This window comes from Podarcis tiliguerta (genome assembly GCF_965153285.1).
Source record: "Podarcis tiliguerta genome assembly, chromosome: 12".
NCBI classification, from domain to species: domain Eukaryota; kingdom Metazoa; phylum Chordata; class Lepidosauria; order Squamata; family Lacertidae; genus Podarcis; species Podarcis tiliguerta.
In genome coordinates, this window is record NC_139545.1 from 36,400,720 (window position 1) to 36,419,121 (window position 18,402).

An 18,402-nucleotide genomic window follows, 5' to 3' on the forward strand; every position below is an offset into this window, starting at 1 on the left:
AGCTGAAAAAGTATTTCTTGCAGTCATCAAGGCTTTGTGGATTTCAGGCTCCAGTAGTTTCAGTAATACTGAAACAAAGCAGGTGTGGATGTCATCAGTCCTTGGATGGGAGATGACTGAACCTTCTGAACATAAATGCAATATATAAAAAATAATTTGACAATACTTCTGTATCCTTGAACATTTCAAATTAAATATTTTAAATTTGGGGGCCAAACAAATAGGATGTTAATCAGCTTTGCATGCCTGGTTGTTTTTTAACAAATAGATGCCTGCTATCTGTAATGGGAAGAAAACTCCCAGTAGCACCAGTGGGAGTGTTCTGCCCATTGTGGATAGTAGGCACAGGCCTTGACAATTTTGCATTGGGACTGCAGCAGGGGGTAAAACATTAAAGCCTCCCCTCCCCCATTCTGTGCTAGCTATTTGTTTAAGAAAATATATGTGCAGGACCAGATTACATGTTATTACTTTGGGTCTGGCCCCAAATCTACCTTGTCTGAAATAATTGCAAAGGAATTATACTAAGATATTTATAACGATTCCAAGGAACAGTTTGATCAACAATATCAGAGTGGACTGGTGCTTCATGCTGAAGGAGTGTAGTGGATCCAGCTCTTAATAGCATCATCTTGAGACTTTGATAATGTATAATAGATAATATAATTGATATTACAACAGAGCACATTCTATACACACTTACACAAAATACCGCTTTTTAACTTATTTGGCTCAGTTATGTAGCTTTTTTGAATGGAAAATAAACTATATTTTCAGTATGGATTAAATAGCAGTAGCAGTTTGATTTAACATGATGATGTATGGGTATTTGAAGGAAGAACTCCTGTATTGAGTTACTTATCTGAAGGCATAAATATTTTTTTGTACTCTGTTGTACTCTATTTTATTTAATTAATTAGATTCAATTTATTTTTCTTTAGGGGTTTGACTAGTACTGATGATGATGATGATGATTTAGAGAAATCCGTAACTTTAACTTTCAACTGATTAGATATGGAAATATGGAGATATGGAAAGTTTGCAAAATTTCAAAATAGTTTACTTGCAAGTGACTTTTTTGTCTGACTATAATTTCATTTTAAGCGTTTCAAGTAGATCACAGCTATATAATTATTAAAAAGACTTATAAAAGTACAGATCAAGTAAACTAAATTGTGCAAGCAAAATCACTTTGATGAAAGGCACATAACTGTTCTAAAGCAATTCTATATGCTATTGGTACTTTATATAAAAAGTTATCCTTGTGAGCCTTGTATTCAGATCTTATTTTAAAGCCTGATGTTTATTAAAAAGGAGCAACCTTATTTAAAAATCACTCTTGTAAATATTAAGCTGTGATAAAGACTACAGGCTAGATGGGCTGCTTTAGACCAATATTTTCAGTGTAGCCTCACAGTGTTTAAATACTGGCAGGATGCCTATTACACTGTGTTCAGTCACAAACAGGGTTATAAATAATGGCAAAGTGAATTTATTATCCATGTGATTTTCTGTAGAGGTCTTTTCTGCCTTTAGCACTGCTTTACACATGATGAATTGTGTACTTGGATATCATTCCCAAGGAGGAAATTACTTGTATCTTTCATGTCCAATACCATGAGTGACAAAATGTGCACATCTTTTTCTTTGTGACTCACTCATCAGAGAGGCCTCATTAGCAACAGGTTCCCAAAACATGCATTTGTTGACTGCATATACGTAATAATGGAAAGAAATGATTATATAATAGTTAATAGGAGAAAACTGGCAGATGACACAAGCTACAGAAAAATATGTTCAGACCCCACAGCACATATTCAGAATATGGTAATGACTATTATCCAAGAGGCTATGGAACTGGGTTACCTATCGGATAAGGCAGGACAGTTTTTAATACAATCTTATCCCCGTGTACCAGTTTCTTACCTATTACTAAAGGTACACAAACCTGAGAGACCGCCTCCTGGTCATCCAATTTGTTCCAGCACAGGTTCAGTCCTGGTACCTCTATCGAAATTTGTTGACCATTTTTTACAGCCTCAGGTTAGTAAGTCAGATACATATATTAAGGATACGGCACATTTCTTTCAAATTATAGAACAACATACAGTTATTGAATCAAACATTCTAGTCATTTTAGATGCACAGTCTTTGTACACATCTATTCCCTTGGATGAAGCAAGGTAAGTTCTGAAGTTCTTGGAAGTCTTTGGACCCCCACCACCCACCTTCTTCCTGATGGAATTAATTGACTTGATTTTTGAAAAGAATTATTTCAAATTTGGCCATGATTTTTATTGCCAAATTAGAGGTATTTCAGTCGGCTCACCATTTGCCTCTAGTGTGGCAATGTTTGAAAAACAATGGATCTTGGATCCCAACACACCCTTATTTCAATGGCATTGAGTTATATAAATGTATAGATGACATATTTATGATCTTTTCCAATGAGCCACATTTGGATGCCCTGGACATTTGGCTTAATTCAGTTCATCCCACGATTAAGATTAGTTTGAAACATAACAGACAGGCCATCTCCTTTTTAGACACGACCGTATATAGGAGCTCCAATGGGCAACTGCGTGTTACATTTTTTACTAAACTTACAGATAAAAATTCCCTTTTAAGATATGACTCCTTTCATCTATGACACTTAAGAAACAGTCTCCCTTTCAGTCGAATGATTAGACTCAAACGGAACTCAACCTGGGGAATTTTTAAGAGACTCCAGAATATTAGCTAAACAATTTCAAAATAGAGAATACCCTGAACACATCATCAACAATACAGTCAGGAGAGTTTTCAATATTAATAGGGAGCAACTTTTTCAAAAACATTTGGAAATTGGATGCATTTGGAAATTGAACATACAGCCTTTGACGTATAGCAAGAGACTATGAGTTTGTGGGTAAGAAGCTGAAGGGCTTTGTGGCCCAGGGTTTTTTAAAATTATTGCTTCCTGTTGAAGACTGTAGCCCGGGAAGAGAGGAAAATACTGGTAGTAAGCCACTGGCTGTTCAGGTGTTTTCATCAGGAAAGGTTTGCCTTCTTGGAGCATGGCCTCTGCTTCTTTGAGGAAGGACTTCCAGCAAGAGATGGGCTGCACCTCACAGCAGTTGGCAAGAATGTGTTTGCTAAGAGTTTTGCAAACCTGATCAGAAGAACTTTAAACTAAATCCTGAGGAGGAGGGAGACAGTATTATAGATGACAGGGGAACACCTGGTACTGGGAATAATCACTTCATTGATGCACAGGAAACTGAGTTGTTGCTCGAGAAACCTGCTAAAGGATAGGACGCTACAAGAAGGAAGCAGCTGGACTTGTGGTTTTATTTTTCTCTATTCTAATGCTCAGAGTATGGGGAAGAAGCAAGATGAATTTCAGCTCTAAATGCTGAATAGCAAATATTACCTAATATGCATTACTGTAACCTGATGGGATGAGACTCATGACTGGAATGTAGGAATTGAGGGGTATAACCTGTTCAAAAGGAATAGACCAAACAGCGAGGAGAAGTAGCATTATGTGTAAAGGATGTGTACAATTGTGAAGAGATACATGTCCTGAAGCATGGAGGACAGACCGAGAACATATGTACAGGTAAAAATTGTAGGAGTGGGAAACTACTATTGTAGGAGTGGGTTTGCTATAGACCTCCAAGTCAGAGAGAAAACTTGAGTGATACATTCCTACAGCAGATTACCAAACATTCAAAAAGAAGAGAGCTAGTAGTCATGGGAGACTTCAATTTTTCTGATATCTGTAGGAACTCAAACTCTGCCAAGAATGTAAGGTCCAACAAATTCCTCTGTTTCCTCACCGACTATTTCATTTCTCAGAAGAAGCAACAAGGTGATCATCTATATTCAACCTGGTCCTAACCAACAGAGGAACTGATCAATGAGACATTCCCAGCATGTTTGCACTCCTGTCTTAGCAATGTCTACACAGGCTTGGTCATGTCCACAGAATGGAAGATGTCAGGATCCCCAAGGACATGCTCGATCCATAGCAGTGACCAGAGAAGGAATGGCTTCTGGGAGGAGCACAGAAAGAAGAAAAACCATGGTGCATCTGCAGTAGCACAACTGGATGCCTTCATCTACCCTAGCTGCAATAAAGCATCTCTCTCCTACATCAGTCTCTACAGCCACAGCAGGCGCTACATCCTTCTAACAGTGTGATCTCACTCTCAAGTGTGCACTCCTCCATTGTCTCTTGAGACAGATTGATGCCAACAAGATTTGGAGCACAGGATATCATTTATTTCACTCGTTGTCAACAAGGGTGCTGTGTTCACAGTGATCTAAGCATTATCTTTTCCCTCTGTTTCCCCCCTCAGCTCACTGGATATGAAAAAATATTTGAAAGTCATGTGACAAATTGAACTAGTCTTCACAAGACTTTCTTCAAGAAAGAAATGATATGATCATCATACACAAATATTACATTTTTTCTCCCTACTGACTTAACTTTTCATCAGCTATAGTGTTTAAATTTTGTGTAGTTATAATGTTGGTTCTTTAAATATATCTACCCTGACCTAGAAATGTCATACAGAGTGCTAACCTAGGGGACTGGGTTGTAAGGCCAAATTTAAGGATATCATTAAATTCAGGTTTCGAATTTAATGACTAGCTTTCTCTTTTAAAATAGGACTTAGAAACTAGCCAATACCAGCAGATTTTCAACTTGCTTTGCAAAACATATGTTAAATTACCTACAAAAATTCTTTTTGCATTTAGAAATCGTACACAAAGGTCATATTACTGTAAAAATTATATGAAAATGTTCATCCAGTTTATTCCCTTTCCACCTATTCTTCTCCAGTTCACTAATCCGCATTCCAAAAAGTTTTAATTTCCCTGCACAGCTATTCTGACAATTTTTAAATCCAAGGAGTAGGATAATTTGTTTTTATCTCCACTGACCATTTCCATTTTCATCTCAGCAGGAAAGCAATTAAGAAAGTAATACTGAGGTCAGGCTGTTCTCTTGGCAGTAAAAAAAATGCACAGAAAGTGCTAACATCTTCCAGACATTGCCAGACAATGAAGTTTTATTTTCATTATTTTATTTTCTTCCATTTATATCCCATCTTTCTTCCATTAAGAAAGTGAACACATAGTTCCCAGGTGGTCACCTACCCAGGCACTGGTCAGGCCTATACCTGCTTAGCTTCAGCAAGATAATAGGCTAATGTGTCTGAGACAAGCTCATGTACTCTTTGACAAATTATTGCCTCTCTTGCTGTTTAGTCAAGGGGAAATGAATCATATTGCAAAAAATGTCTGAAGATAGGAAAGCAACCCCTGAGGAGGAGAAACGTGGCCTACTTGTACCTTGGCAACACCATCACTACATTTACTATCATTTTCAGCACCCATCAGCATAACTGTTGGTGGCGTTGAAGAAGGGGGGGGGGGGTTTGTGGTGATGAAAGAATCGAGCCAGGCTAAACAAAGAAGTGATTTGGGGAGGAATTAGCAGCCGGCAGCTCACATTAGCTCAATTAGAGGTTTCACTGCTGCAACTGCCGCAAAATCCTTTAGTTATTTGCAATATATGGAGTTCTGCTTTTAATTCAAGTGATACATGGATTGTATTTCTAATCTCATGGGGCTTCATTTATTTTCTGAAATACTTTGAATGTCACAGACAGATGATCCATTGAATTATCTTTTATATTTTAGAAGGTTCATCAGCCATGTTGGGCACAGATACAACTTGCCACTTGTTGGTGAATGCCCAAGCACACCCTTTGCATTGGTTGATTCCTGCTGACTGAAACTACTCTAATTGCAAGACTAATGATCAAGTATCCATGTCAGCCTTCACTGAGAACAACTAGAGGACTGTGGGGAAAGTTGTTGTAGAAGTAGTTTACTTTTGCTGCATTGTTACTCTCTTGTCAGGTTTCAGTGACAGTTTGGGTTCCATAACAATGATAGACTAAGTAATAGAATTACACATACACATACGCTTAGTGGAGTATTAGAACTAAATATAAAAAGAGGAATACAACAAAAGGCTTTCGTTTCACATAGGTGTCAGTACTAGGTTCAGGTGTCTGTTTTCTAGCTCACTTTGATCCTATCACCTCGACACAAACTTAATACTTGGACACTCACACTTAAATGTTTGTGAGGAAAGTTGTCAGCACTGTTTTATGCGTTCAGAATGGCAGAAGACTTTGTTGAAGAAACCTCCAATGCTGAAGAACTATGGAATTCAAATGAAGTGGAAGATACAGATAGGGAAATACATACTGATATACAGAATACAGATGAAAAGCAAAATGCAGATACGGTTCCAAATACTGAGGAACTGCAAAATAAAGATGAACAAGAAAGCAAAGAAGAACCATCAAATAAAAATGAAAGTGAGAATGCAAAGAAAACTCTAGATCCTAAACCTGAAAAAGAGAAGGTAACTGAAATGTAATATTTATGCATTGCTTTATTATTTTAATAGATTTTTTATGACTAGGTTGTCATACTTTGAAATTTTGGGAGGAGAACTACACTTGAATTACATAGATTGGGGGAAAGGGATATGTTGTCCGGGCAAAAGCTTCATGAAAAGTATAATATGTAGCAGAATCATCTGAGTATTCAAGGAACAGTAAGGTAGATGGTTCGTTTATTTATTTTTTTAAAAGATACAGATTCTGACTGAAAACTCTTGTAATTTTCATTTATTGGATGGTAAATTATTTATAATTTGAGGGAGGGTTATAAATGCTGGTGCTCATTATGCAACTGATTCTAAATGAGCCAGGCTCGCTTTCAAGAGACCTTGGTTTTGTGAGACTGAGAATATTTCTTACAGATCTCTCTGTTTTCCTTTAATTTATATTAGTACATTTTAAGTTGAGATGAAAATACTTTAGTGGTTCCTCTTGAGAAAAGCATATTCCATTAGTATTCTCCTTTTTTATATATATAGCAAAATCAATTTAAAAACAGACAATAGTTGTAATGGCTTTTAAATACATTTCTATTGCAGTTTTGAATTAATGGTGTTCCTTTTTTCTTTTTCTGTTGAAAGACATTAAAGAACCATCCATAAAAGCAACAGAATGCTATCATTAACAGGGCAGAAAGTTCATTCCTTCGTTTTAAAATGCTTCTGCCTTTTTAGGAATATGAAGACATAAACATACCGCACATAATTAAATCTAAGCACTTGCATGATAGGATAGCACATTTGTATGGTAGTTCTTGAACTTTTAAGATAATGTTTTGGTTACGAACATTTCATCTGATATAGAACAGACTCTGTTTGATGACAGAAAGCGGAAAATGTTCCAATCTGAAGCTTGGGTGGATGCTTGTGCTATCTTCTGTTGGACTCTATCAGATTGCTCTGAAAGTCATTGGTTCTGTTAAAATGTTCTGCCGTGGACAAATCAGTAGGTTTGGATGGCACTATTTTTATATCTGAAATATTATTTCAATTTTTTTATGATTGCTATCAAGTCATTCGGTATAAAAACAATTTTAAATAAAAACCGGTATTAAACTAACATTAATGATGTTAGGAACAAAATGTATGTTATTCAACATATCCATGATTGGATCCCTCAGGTTTTCTTTCCCCCAGCTCTATCAAATTAAGCTATACCTCATTCTGTAGTGATGTTTCACTGATGGAGTTGGCAGCCCTCTGCAACTTCTTTTCATGGAAAGTTAAAATGTGGCCCACCCAGTTCAGCATCCTTTTATCAATGGGAAGTCCAAAAGTAAGGCAAGGACTTCACATTCCCCCAATATGGATATCTAGTGCTCCAAGTCTCTACTCAATGCATATCATGCATGTTCTGTTTGAAGGGCTATTATTCTGTTGTGAGGGCAATAGAGTGGTGTCTCCCAGTGTGGTCTGCAAGCGGCATGGCTCAGTGTCCTCCTAATATGTAAAAAGAAAGACTGGTTGCCAGAAACACTGGCAAATGGCGTACCTACACTTCTCCTTGTCAGAGCTTCTAGAAAAGTACCTGATGAGCCTTCCCTCCTGCCATCAGATTTGTATGGGTTGTACCATCAATTGTTAAAATAGAATTTATATTTTGTATTGTCTGCTAAGGAAGCATTCTCATATTTTTAATGCTTTGTTGCTAATGGTTAGGAATAATCCCTGATTATGAGAGACCAATCTATGAGCTGTGAGTCAGCAGAGAAGTTCAGATCTGAAAAATTCTAAATATGAAAGAGACTGCAGAGTCTTTGCTATGGGGTGGCAACATAAAGAGTATAAACTTTGAGGCATTTTATGCTGTACTTGAAAATAAGAGTGCTGTATTCAGCTTATTTGGGTAATTTTAAAGTAAACATGTCTTCCATTAGGCCAGAATTTAGTAAACTGTAGAGTGACTGTGATCCGTTCGAGACTACTACTGCCTCAAACATTACTGAATAGATACTGTTTGCATAAGTAAGTACTGAAACATTTATATTCCACAGAGTGGTGTAGATTTCTATCTTCAACTATTTTCCTAGAACAGCAGTTGCTTACAGTTCTGTTATGCCACTACAAAATTGCCCTTGGGAAAGAAAAAGAGAAAAACAAAGGCACAAAAGATCAGTACAGTCTTTGTTTATCTTATTACAGATGATAAGTTACATTTGGGACCTTTGAATAGAAAACTCCCATGCCACTTAGCAAACTGCCTGTTATATCCCTTGAGTTAAAAAACCAGTTTTCTTGAGTGTGCGAATTCTAAGGAAAACGAATCGTATGGGTGGATATAAATGACTGCCAAACATTATTGTTAATTATTACAATAAGGGTATGTGGGAACCTCCCTCAAATTGTGCCCACTATGTTGTCAGGTGCAGCACCAAGTGTGACCGGAGGAACAGCTAGCCTATAAAATAGGTAGTAAATCTGTGACTATACAGGGACTGATCTTAGGGGCAAGTTACATATTTTTGTTGGAAGATCAGCAATTTGAGATTTACGTTCTTTAAAAACTCTTCAGTGATGTCATCTTAACCTGGTGAATTTCTCAGTAAAATCTAGAACTTCCATCTTTTGTCACAGCTTTTCTTCGCCACAGTTCTTAGAGTCCCATGCAGGCACAGGGATCTGCTGTATATCTTTCCTTCTCAAGGCAGATAGTAAGAATTCCTTCAGCTTCGCTGCAGTCTCATTTTCCTTCTCTAGTACACTTTCGACTCCCTTGTCACCCAAAGATTCAACCACTTGTCTCCTGCTACTAATGTATTTGAAGAATGTATTTTGTTGGGCTTTTGCTTTTCTCAGTGTGCTCCTCAAAATCATTTTTGTGTGTGTCTTATTGTCTATTTGCATTTATTTTGTATTTTTTATTTATTTCGTTTGTGTTCCTTTTTGTTGTCATGTAAGGACAATACTTCCATTTTCTAAAGAAAGACTTACTGTCTCTAACAGCTTCATTTACTCTGCTTATTAACAATGTTGGCATCCTCTTGGCCTTGGTGATCCTTTTCCTGACCTATGGTATATTGTACGTTCTAGCTGAATTTCCATTATTGTGGTTCTGAACAATTCCTAAGTACTTTTGCAGAAATGTGACCCTATTGCCTTTTCACTTCCTTGTCACTAATCTTCTCATGTTTTGAAAGTTTTGTCTTTTGAAGTCATATGTAGTTGTTGGCTTTTATTGCTACTTGAATGTGTATTGAATTTGGCATGACATTAACATTCAGTAACAAAAAAAATGTGTAAGTTTAAATTAAAAGCACAGACTGGTTTGATATGGCACCAAAACTTATTTGATGGCAAGTGAATCTCAACAGGGTCTTCTTTGGCTAAGATGCCACCACGGAAAGGCCTTTTCTTTACTTGCCATCAGTCTAACCTGCAAAAGTGGGTACATCCAGAGAAAGGCATGTGGGAAACATCCTAATAACCTATCAGATCTGTCAGATGCTGCTGCTGGTTGCTCACGAGTAACCAGGCAGAACTCCAACCTGTCTTTTACAAGTTTTATCGTGCAAACTATTTACAGTGCAGAACTACAAAGTCCATGTCCGTGTTAGTCCCTTGCAGAATCCGGAAGTGGCCCCTTCTGGCTTCTGCCCCAACATAAGAACTTCTGCACCCCAAGCCTCTGCCTCCCTTCCTTGCATTTTAGCCCTCTGCACAAGCTGGGCGACGGAAGAGGCATCTGTCCCTCCTGGCCAGCCTGGCAAGATGAGGCACTGGGGCTCTCAGCAGCATCCTCAAGCCCTTTCCCCTCTCCTCCACTGGAGGTGCGGCTTTCCCCACCAGCAGCCTGGCAAGGTGAGGCGCTGGGGCTCTTAGCAGCATCCTCGAGCCTTTTCCCCTCTTCTCCACTGGAGGTGTGGCTTTCCCCACCGCTGGAAAAGGAACTGCTACTCAGGATTTTCGGAGGCTCCCTGTATCCCAGCGGCCCCCCTCCCTCCCTGCCCTGTTCCGATGGCAGTCCCCTGACAAGATCTGAATTCGAACCTTGGGGCTATTGGGTCACAAGCAGTAAACAGCTTAATAGGTAAAATTTTTAAAGATATTCTTGTAACACTATTTCAGCGCCTAAACACCTTACCTCACTCATCTGATCTTTTTCAGATATTCTTGCAACACTATTTCAGTGCCTAAACACCTTACCTCACACATCTGATCTTTTTCAGTTTTGATATATGTTATCACATGACAGGAGTGCAGTGTAGTTTGTTACATCACAGAAAATGAATAAATGCGCACAAATCTGTCATCAGAAATGAAGCATGCAGAAAACAGCAGTAGGGTAAAAATCAGGAGAGACTGATTGTGGCAGGAAATTCAGCTCCACTTGCATGTCCTGTGAATGTGTTATTTGACTAGCATGTTTTTTGCTATTAAGGGGAATGTATTCTCCACCCTGCCTTAACCAGCTTCCCTTTTCTCTCAGCAGCCACGGCTTCTGTCACTTACTTGTGACAAGAGAGTGCATTTGCATTGCTTCATTTATTACTGTTTAATATGTGATAGTACTTAATTATGTTAAGAAATAAGTAATAATGCTGAAGCAAAGCTGCAAAACTTTGAGAAGTTTTTATATACAAATAGTTTTAAAATGTGCAGAATTGCCCATTTTAGTTTCCCTGCCTATGATCCCATTTGATTACAGATGGTCGGAAAGACAGTTACTATAGAAACCAGGCCATTTTACTTCAGACTCTTCCTGTTGCTATGGCGTGCTGAGGGCTGTTATGTGAAAAGTGCCACTTATGGTAGCTAGTGTAATAGAGAATATTGATTTCGAGATAACTAATAATAGTACAGTATAAAACGACATCCTAGTTAGCCCAATGAACTAAAGATTGCTGGTCTGGGAAAAATTAGTAAAAGTTTGGTTTAGAGTAATTTCATTTGGAATTCTGCCTGTCTCTGACTAATGCTAATTTTCTATTTATCATTAAATAGGTTTTAGCAGTCAATGCCCTCTGTCCTGCTTAACATTTGCGTGTGGTCATTTCTTTATCCCACCAAAATTATTTATCATTCTAAGGAAACAGGGAGTGTATGGAGGAAGATGCTGACCTAAAAAGGAAATTTCCCAGCCCTCACAACTTCCAAGATAATAGACCCAGAAGGGCTTTCCAAGGGTTCATTTTAAGTCTGCAGCATTTAATAATTACAGCTGAAGTCTGCTGCCATCTCATGGCAAGAGGTTGAATAAAGATAATTTAACTAAATAAATTTAATGTTTACATGCTAGTTTCGTAAAGGATCAGAAATACTTATTCTTCCATTTCCTCCTTTTATTGTGAACTTTTCACACTTCTTTGTATTAGCTAACAGAGTCACAGGGTGTTATATTCATCCCACTTCTCTGAGGGGCAAAACTTACTGAGATTTGGTTTCCTTTGGAAACAGGTCACAAATGAAGGAACAGCTTTTAAAGTACTCCACCAAACAGCCAAAGCCCTACTCCCACATCAGATTTATAAGAAGACAGGTGACATCCTAAGGTGCTCACAGAGTCCAAACCTAGCTCTCCCTGTTTTTTGTCTCCATACTCTTCATAATAATAAAATTTTATTATTTATACCCCATCCTTCTGGCTGGATTTCCCCAGCCACTCTGAGCGGCTTACAGCATATCTAAAAACATAAAACATCAAGCATTAAAAACCTCCCGATACAGGGGTGCCTTCAGATGTCTTCTAAAAGTTGTGCAATTATTTATCTCCTTGACATCCGAAGGGAGAGCATTCCACAGGGAGGGCACCACTGCCAAAAAGACCCTCTGCCTGGTTCCCTGTAAATGCTTCTCGCAATGAGGGTACCAGCAGAAGACCCTCAGAGGAGGAACTCAGTGTATGGGCTGAGCGATGGAGGTAGAGACACTCCTTCGGGTATACTGGGCTGAATAATAATAGTATCTTCACACACAGTCTCCTAGATAACATTATCTGAGATTAGGGGAAATAGTTATCATCCCTCCAGGTATTTTCTAGTTGTTCATGGTTCCTCCAGATGATCAGTTTATTGAGTTTATTGAAACTGAGCCTACAAACAGACCTCTTGGCTACCAGATCCAGGTGATTCTTTTCTTTTTGTGTTTTGATTTTTCACCACCGTCTGCCTTGTGTAATTCTCGCCTCCAGAAGATGAAGACTTCTGGAGAACTCAAAAGCTTGACACGCCTTTTGTGACTTTCAAGTTGGTTCTAAAAATGATATTAACCAACTGTGGATTTTAAAGTTAACTTTGTGGTTTTTGAGATGAAATTATATTGGTGATATTTTATTAGGTTTATAAGTAAGAGACTTCTTTTAGATTTCACCAAGTGATTTGAATAGTTGAGGAGGATTTCAGTCAGCAGGGAAGCCTAGAATATTTGTTTCTTTGTGTGTGTGTGTGCACAATAACAAACTTTTCAGAAATAAGATGTAGAGGTGTGTCAGTTCTGTGGTCAGCTTTGCCATCTAGTGGCCAAAACATAATAATTTCCATCCCATGAGCAAACTGTGAGAGTGCTATTGTATACTTTGCTCTTTTAGTATATGGATCTCAATATATAAATATTCCATATTAACTTTGACAGTAATTAGTAGTTTATGCTTTTTAAGAAGCAAATACTATTTTTATCTTAGCACTGTCTGTTGAAAGAGATGGTGCAGTATTGGTGGTCCAGTGAACCACTATGTTCCCCATAATGCTTCAGTTGAAATTTTGCTACCTTGTAGTATAGGGCAGTGGTTCCCAAAATACGCTCCCCCCGCAAAAAAATCTCAGTGAACCACTTGTAAATTGCTGAAAGTCTTGATTTATATTCAGATTAAACTTCTGAATTCCAGCCTTCCATTAACTTCACTACATTTAAAATAGGAGAATATTCATTTTAATGCATTGAAAATCTGCTACATGAGTACGTTCTTTAATATCTACATGGTATAGTATTTTCAGTGCAACACTAATAAAATCAATATAAAGTTTAAAATAAATGCTATTATTTCCAGAAAATAAAACACAAATAATCAGTAATATACATAACATCAGAAATTCAAATTACTATCTGCTTAGACAAGTAAGGCAATGCACAACATATTTAAATTATAACTGATAAATTGTCACAAGAAATAAATTTATTTTTTAAAATTGGCTTTAAGTAACAAGTCTCAAATGTTTATAAATTTATATTGACTCCTCAAACATCTTAAGAGGAGAAGTTACCATCTTTGTCTCCACAAGCAACAGAGCTTTCAGTCCACACTGATCATCTGCGAGATCATAGAATGAAGTTGATGGTTGTGTAAAATTCAATGAGCTTGTTAGAAGCTGTGTTTTCTTCTCTTCTAGGCATTTTAAGTTATGAACTACATATGTAAGCTTTCCTGCTCTGTCTACAGTAAGCCTATTCCTTTTTGCTGAATGAATAAGTCCATAAGTACTGAAGCTACGTTCTGTTGCAGCTGTCATTGGTGGCATATTTAAAATGTCCACAGCCACTCTGCTATGCTTTGAACCAAAGCATGTTCCCTTCCACCAAACCACTGCAACCACTTTTTCAACTGACTTCAATACATATGACTTGCTAAAAAAAATCTTCCTTAGCACAATATGCTGCCAGCTCTGCCAAAATATCTTGTGCATCATTTGGTGCACTTGCTGATATTTTGAGATTATTCATTACTTACACTGGCAATATCACAGCTTGACTTATTATTTGCTAGATTTTTTAAATGTGGGTTTTAAAACTTATTCTTACATTAGAGTTTACAATTTGTGGAGAATATTCTCCACAGAATTTTCTAGCAGAGAATATTCTCCGGAGAATATTCTCACCTCACATCACTAGTTTTTATGCTGCCAACCACCTTGTGATCATTAGATGAAGGGTGGTATATTGAATGAATGAATAGGTTTTTTTCTCTCTCTTTCTTCCACCCTTCCCACTCCCAGTTGCTCAGTGAAAAGCCTGATGCCAAAAGTGTTGGCTCAGTTAAGATTAAAGATATGTACTAACTCTACACTATGCTGCCTACAGGAGCTTTTCTAAAGGTTCTCAGACAGTAGCCAAAAGAACAGGTAATAGCATCTGTGAAGAACCAAAGACGTAAAAAGGGGAAATGAATTTGATACACTATCAGCAAGTTTTCAAAGTGTTTATTTACGGCAGACACATTTTATCTGTAAGGCACTTTAAGTCTCTGTGAGAAAAGTGGGGCTTAATAAAACACTGAACATATTGTAATTTCCTGCAGTATAAGCAGTGCAGATTCTCAAAAAACTTTATGCTGTGTCTGAACTTCCTGGAGCCCGACCCAGTGGCATAGCGTGGGGGGTGCAGGGGGGGGCCAGCCGCACCGGGCGCAACATCTGGGGGTTAGGGTTAGGGTGCGCAAATCCACGGGTTAGGGGGCGCAAATTACTTGCCTTGCCCCGGGTGCTGACAACCCACGCTACACCACTGGCCCGACCAAGTGGGGAGGGGGAGAGATGAATGAATTAAACATTTGCAGGAAATGAACCCAAGTACTTAGAGGCCATCTTCTTTCTGTTTGAGTTCCTCCATTATTAGTACACTGCTCTTCTCATTCACAATACAGAAGGCCATTAGAGAAGATAACTAGGCATTCAAAACTGTGGTGTCCTTAGTGTGCTGGCATTAAGCTATGTGAATACATTTCATCAGTTCCAGACAGTCATTTGATCAGCTGATTCAGTGTCTGGCTAGCAACAGTCCTGGGATGAGAATGAGCCAGCTCACATAGCTCACTTTTGTGATACTTTATATTTGGAGTTAGCTACTGACATTTTGAGTAACTTTTTAGGGGATTCTGTGATGCTCACCCTTGAAAATCCATTTTTGAAGGGTAATAATTATTCATCTATGCATTATAGTCCTCAATAAATATGTTAACAATAATTCAGATTTTATAACATTAATGCTAATAAATATATTAAGTTCTATTTCCTGTTTTCAACCACACTTATATCAACAATGTTTTCCTGACAATTGAGTTGCAGATATAGTGCTACAGGGTTTTATTTTTCAGGTGAAAGAACTTGGGAAACTTTTATCTTTGTCACTTTTATTTGCTTCTATATATGTCTTTTAAATCAAAGCATAGTGAAGGCAAGTACACTCCTACAAGTAGGAAGTGGATCCTGAGACAGCTGCTTAATCAATCCCTCCAAGGCTAACTTCATGTAGAAAATCTCCCCCTCTCTCTGCTTCTAGCCATTTGACATTTCAAAAGTGCTGTTTCTTTCTCATATACACATCCTTGCAAGGTACTTCTGAAAACAACCCCTTCCTGGCCACCTCTGCCAATGCATTGTCCTTTCAAGGGACCAACAGTTATTAAGAAACAGTAACTTTCTTTTGTCAAGAGCTCTTGCTACACTTTGAAACTTGTAAACATACATTGTTCCTCCTGTCAGAAAAAGCTTGAATGCCATGCTGAGATAGCTTAAAGAACAGTTGGACATGTTAAAAATTAAAAGCTCAGGGTCATGGTTAGATAGGTATGCACATTTTAAAAAGGGTTTTCGCCATCACCAACAAATGTTTGCCCAAGCCAAAAATGGTCTCCAGTGAAGATTTTCAGTATTAGCAAGAAAAACACAATGTTTGATTCTTTACCCCTTGTCCTATACCCAGACATACACTTCTCTACATGATGATAACAGTCTCTTCACAGTCCCATTTTATTTCTTATCAGTCTCAGAGTAACTCAAGGAACAAAAACTTGGCAGCCCAAAATTGTAAGGCACCCCAATCTCCTGCTACAGGGACAGGGGTATACCTAGGAGTTGCCAGGTTGGTCCTGACCAAGGGCCCAGGCCCAGGAGGACTTGGAGTGGCTAGGAGCCTACCTGTCCACCTGCCCATGTACACTGCACTCCCCAGGCCACTCCTCCACTGCTCTGGGTGGCTGAGCCAGACATGTAGGCTCCTCTCCTCTGGGCTTCTCAGTGAAGGAATCCAGTCACTGGCACAGACCATCACAACAGCCCTGTGGGGGCTCCTCCACAGTCAGGTGAGTGCAAAGCAGGGCTCAGATGGAAGAAAAATGGAGAGAGTAGATGAGAGTTGCAGGAGGAGGTAAAGGGGAGGAAGGAGACAGAAGGGAAAACAGCAAACAGAGGGAGAAAGGGAGGCAGCAAGGCAAACATATGGACCGGCGGAATAATGGAGGAAGAGGAAAGGCAGAGTAGACCTGACCCAACCCAGCCCAGGAGGAAGTTACTGGCGGAGCACGAAAGGCAATGAAAAGCAAACCTATTGAGTTTCTGGTCCATGGTTTCTCCTGGCTTCTGAAGTGCTGATACAGCTCCTTGCCAAGGGCACAAGGGAGCCTAAGTATGCCTCTGCACAGGGATGCTATCAAAACACCCAGTTCCAAAACATCTTCACCAAAAGTGCACATTTCCCTTCCGTTTCTGTGTGTTGGTGCTGAGTAGAATTCAATGAATATAGTGTTTCTTTCAAGGCAAATTTCCAGGGAGAGAAAATGAGTTCCCATTGAATTGTCTTCTCTGTGGGACATTGTGGAAAGGTCCCCTCTTTCTTCATTTTGCTGCTTCTGAACATGTTCTTGGACCAGTCTAACTCAGGTCTTTTCCAATCTGTAGATTTAAAGCCCATCACAATGCTTTATCTAAGGCAGGGGTGGATGACCTGTGTGCCTCCAGCTGTAGGTTGTCTACAGCTCTCACCATCCCTGACAATTGTCCATGGAATCTTGGACTTGTCAGAGTTGAGAGTACAACATCTGGAGATCCATAGGTTAGCTATGCCCAACATATTCTGCCTGACCAGCAGAGCTGATCTCTTCAAGCCAGTTGTCAGTTTCCTTTCTGTCATCACCCCTGTCATTTACACAGGCTGTGATATCAAACTGATTTCCCAGTCTGTTTTGCACCCATAATTCACAGTTTCTATATTATTCTTAGTAGTGGAGCTTGAGGTTTTCAGGGTATACAATTGTGGTGAAGAAACCACCTCCTTCCATTACTATAGGCCAGGTCTGGAGAACATGTGCCTCACCAGATATTGTTGGATCTATACTTCCGTTATATAGGACAACACCCATGATCCAACAATGCCAGTGGTTAGGTGATAGGAGTTGTAGCACAGCAGTATTTGGAGGGCCACAGGTTCCCCAGCTCTGATCGTCTCTTGCTTCAACTTTTCCTGTTGCTTTTCCTTCCCCTTCCCCTTACTGCTGGCCTGAATGGACAAAGTCTCTTGATTCTGTCAACTCCTCATTGTTCTCATGCAACTTCTCAATAACCAGTAATTATTCAGTGGGTGCTTGACAGCTAGGCTTCTGTACAGCTTTATCCCATATAGGAAACATGCCTCTTGTTTTTTCCAGAACAGCTTCCAAGCTCTGCTTCAGGATTGCTTTATAGGGTCCTCCTAAAACCTTGCTGTAAAGTCTCCATTTCCTTACAAAGATTATCCTGTGAGTCTTCTGTTCATGGCTGGGCTGCTGCTTAAGGTGAAACAGGAAGTGCTGCCTCTGGCACTGGCCAAGAATATCCAGCAAGATCTTGCATGCTCCACAAGATGTCGTTGGAAGTTGATGGCAGGGGCAGGTAGGGTGCCCATGGGGTCACCACCTCAAGGGCTTCCACCACTCGAGGCAACTGCTGCACCCTCCCTCAAGGGGGGACCTGGCCTTGCTGCACAGGAGTGCAGTCCATTGCACATTTTAGGTCAGTTACAGCAGTTCAGTTTCTGAAGCACTATCCCACTCCTAACTAAAGTAATATCTTCCCATGAACATGAAGAAATCATTTGGGCACGTCTGCACTACAGGCCTTAATTTCCTTTGGATGTGGCAGTGCAGGACCGGGGTAAAGTGTTTTTATAAACTTTGTGTGTGTGTGTGTATATATCATAATGGACGTGAATGCACTCCTATAAGCAGACAGTGGATCCTTAGAAATACTTCT

General features: G+C 39.1%; 1 protein-coding gene across 3 annotated transcripts in view; it reads left to right on the forward strand.

Moving 5' to 3' along the window:
- CACNB2 (calcium voltage-gated channel auxiliary subunit beta 2) overlaps nucleotides 1-18,402 on the forward strand; it is a 125,600-nt gene that overhangs the window by 8,189 nt on the left and 99,009 nt on the right. The window lies entirely within an intron of this gene.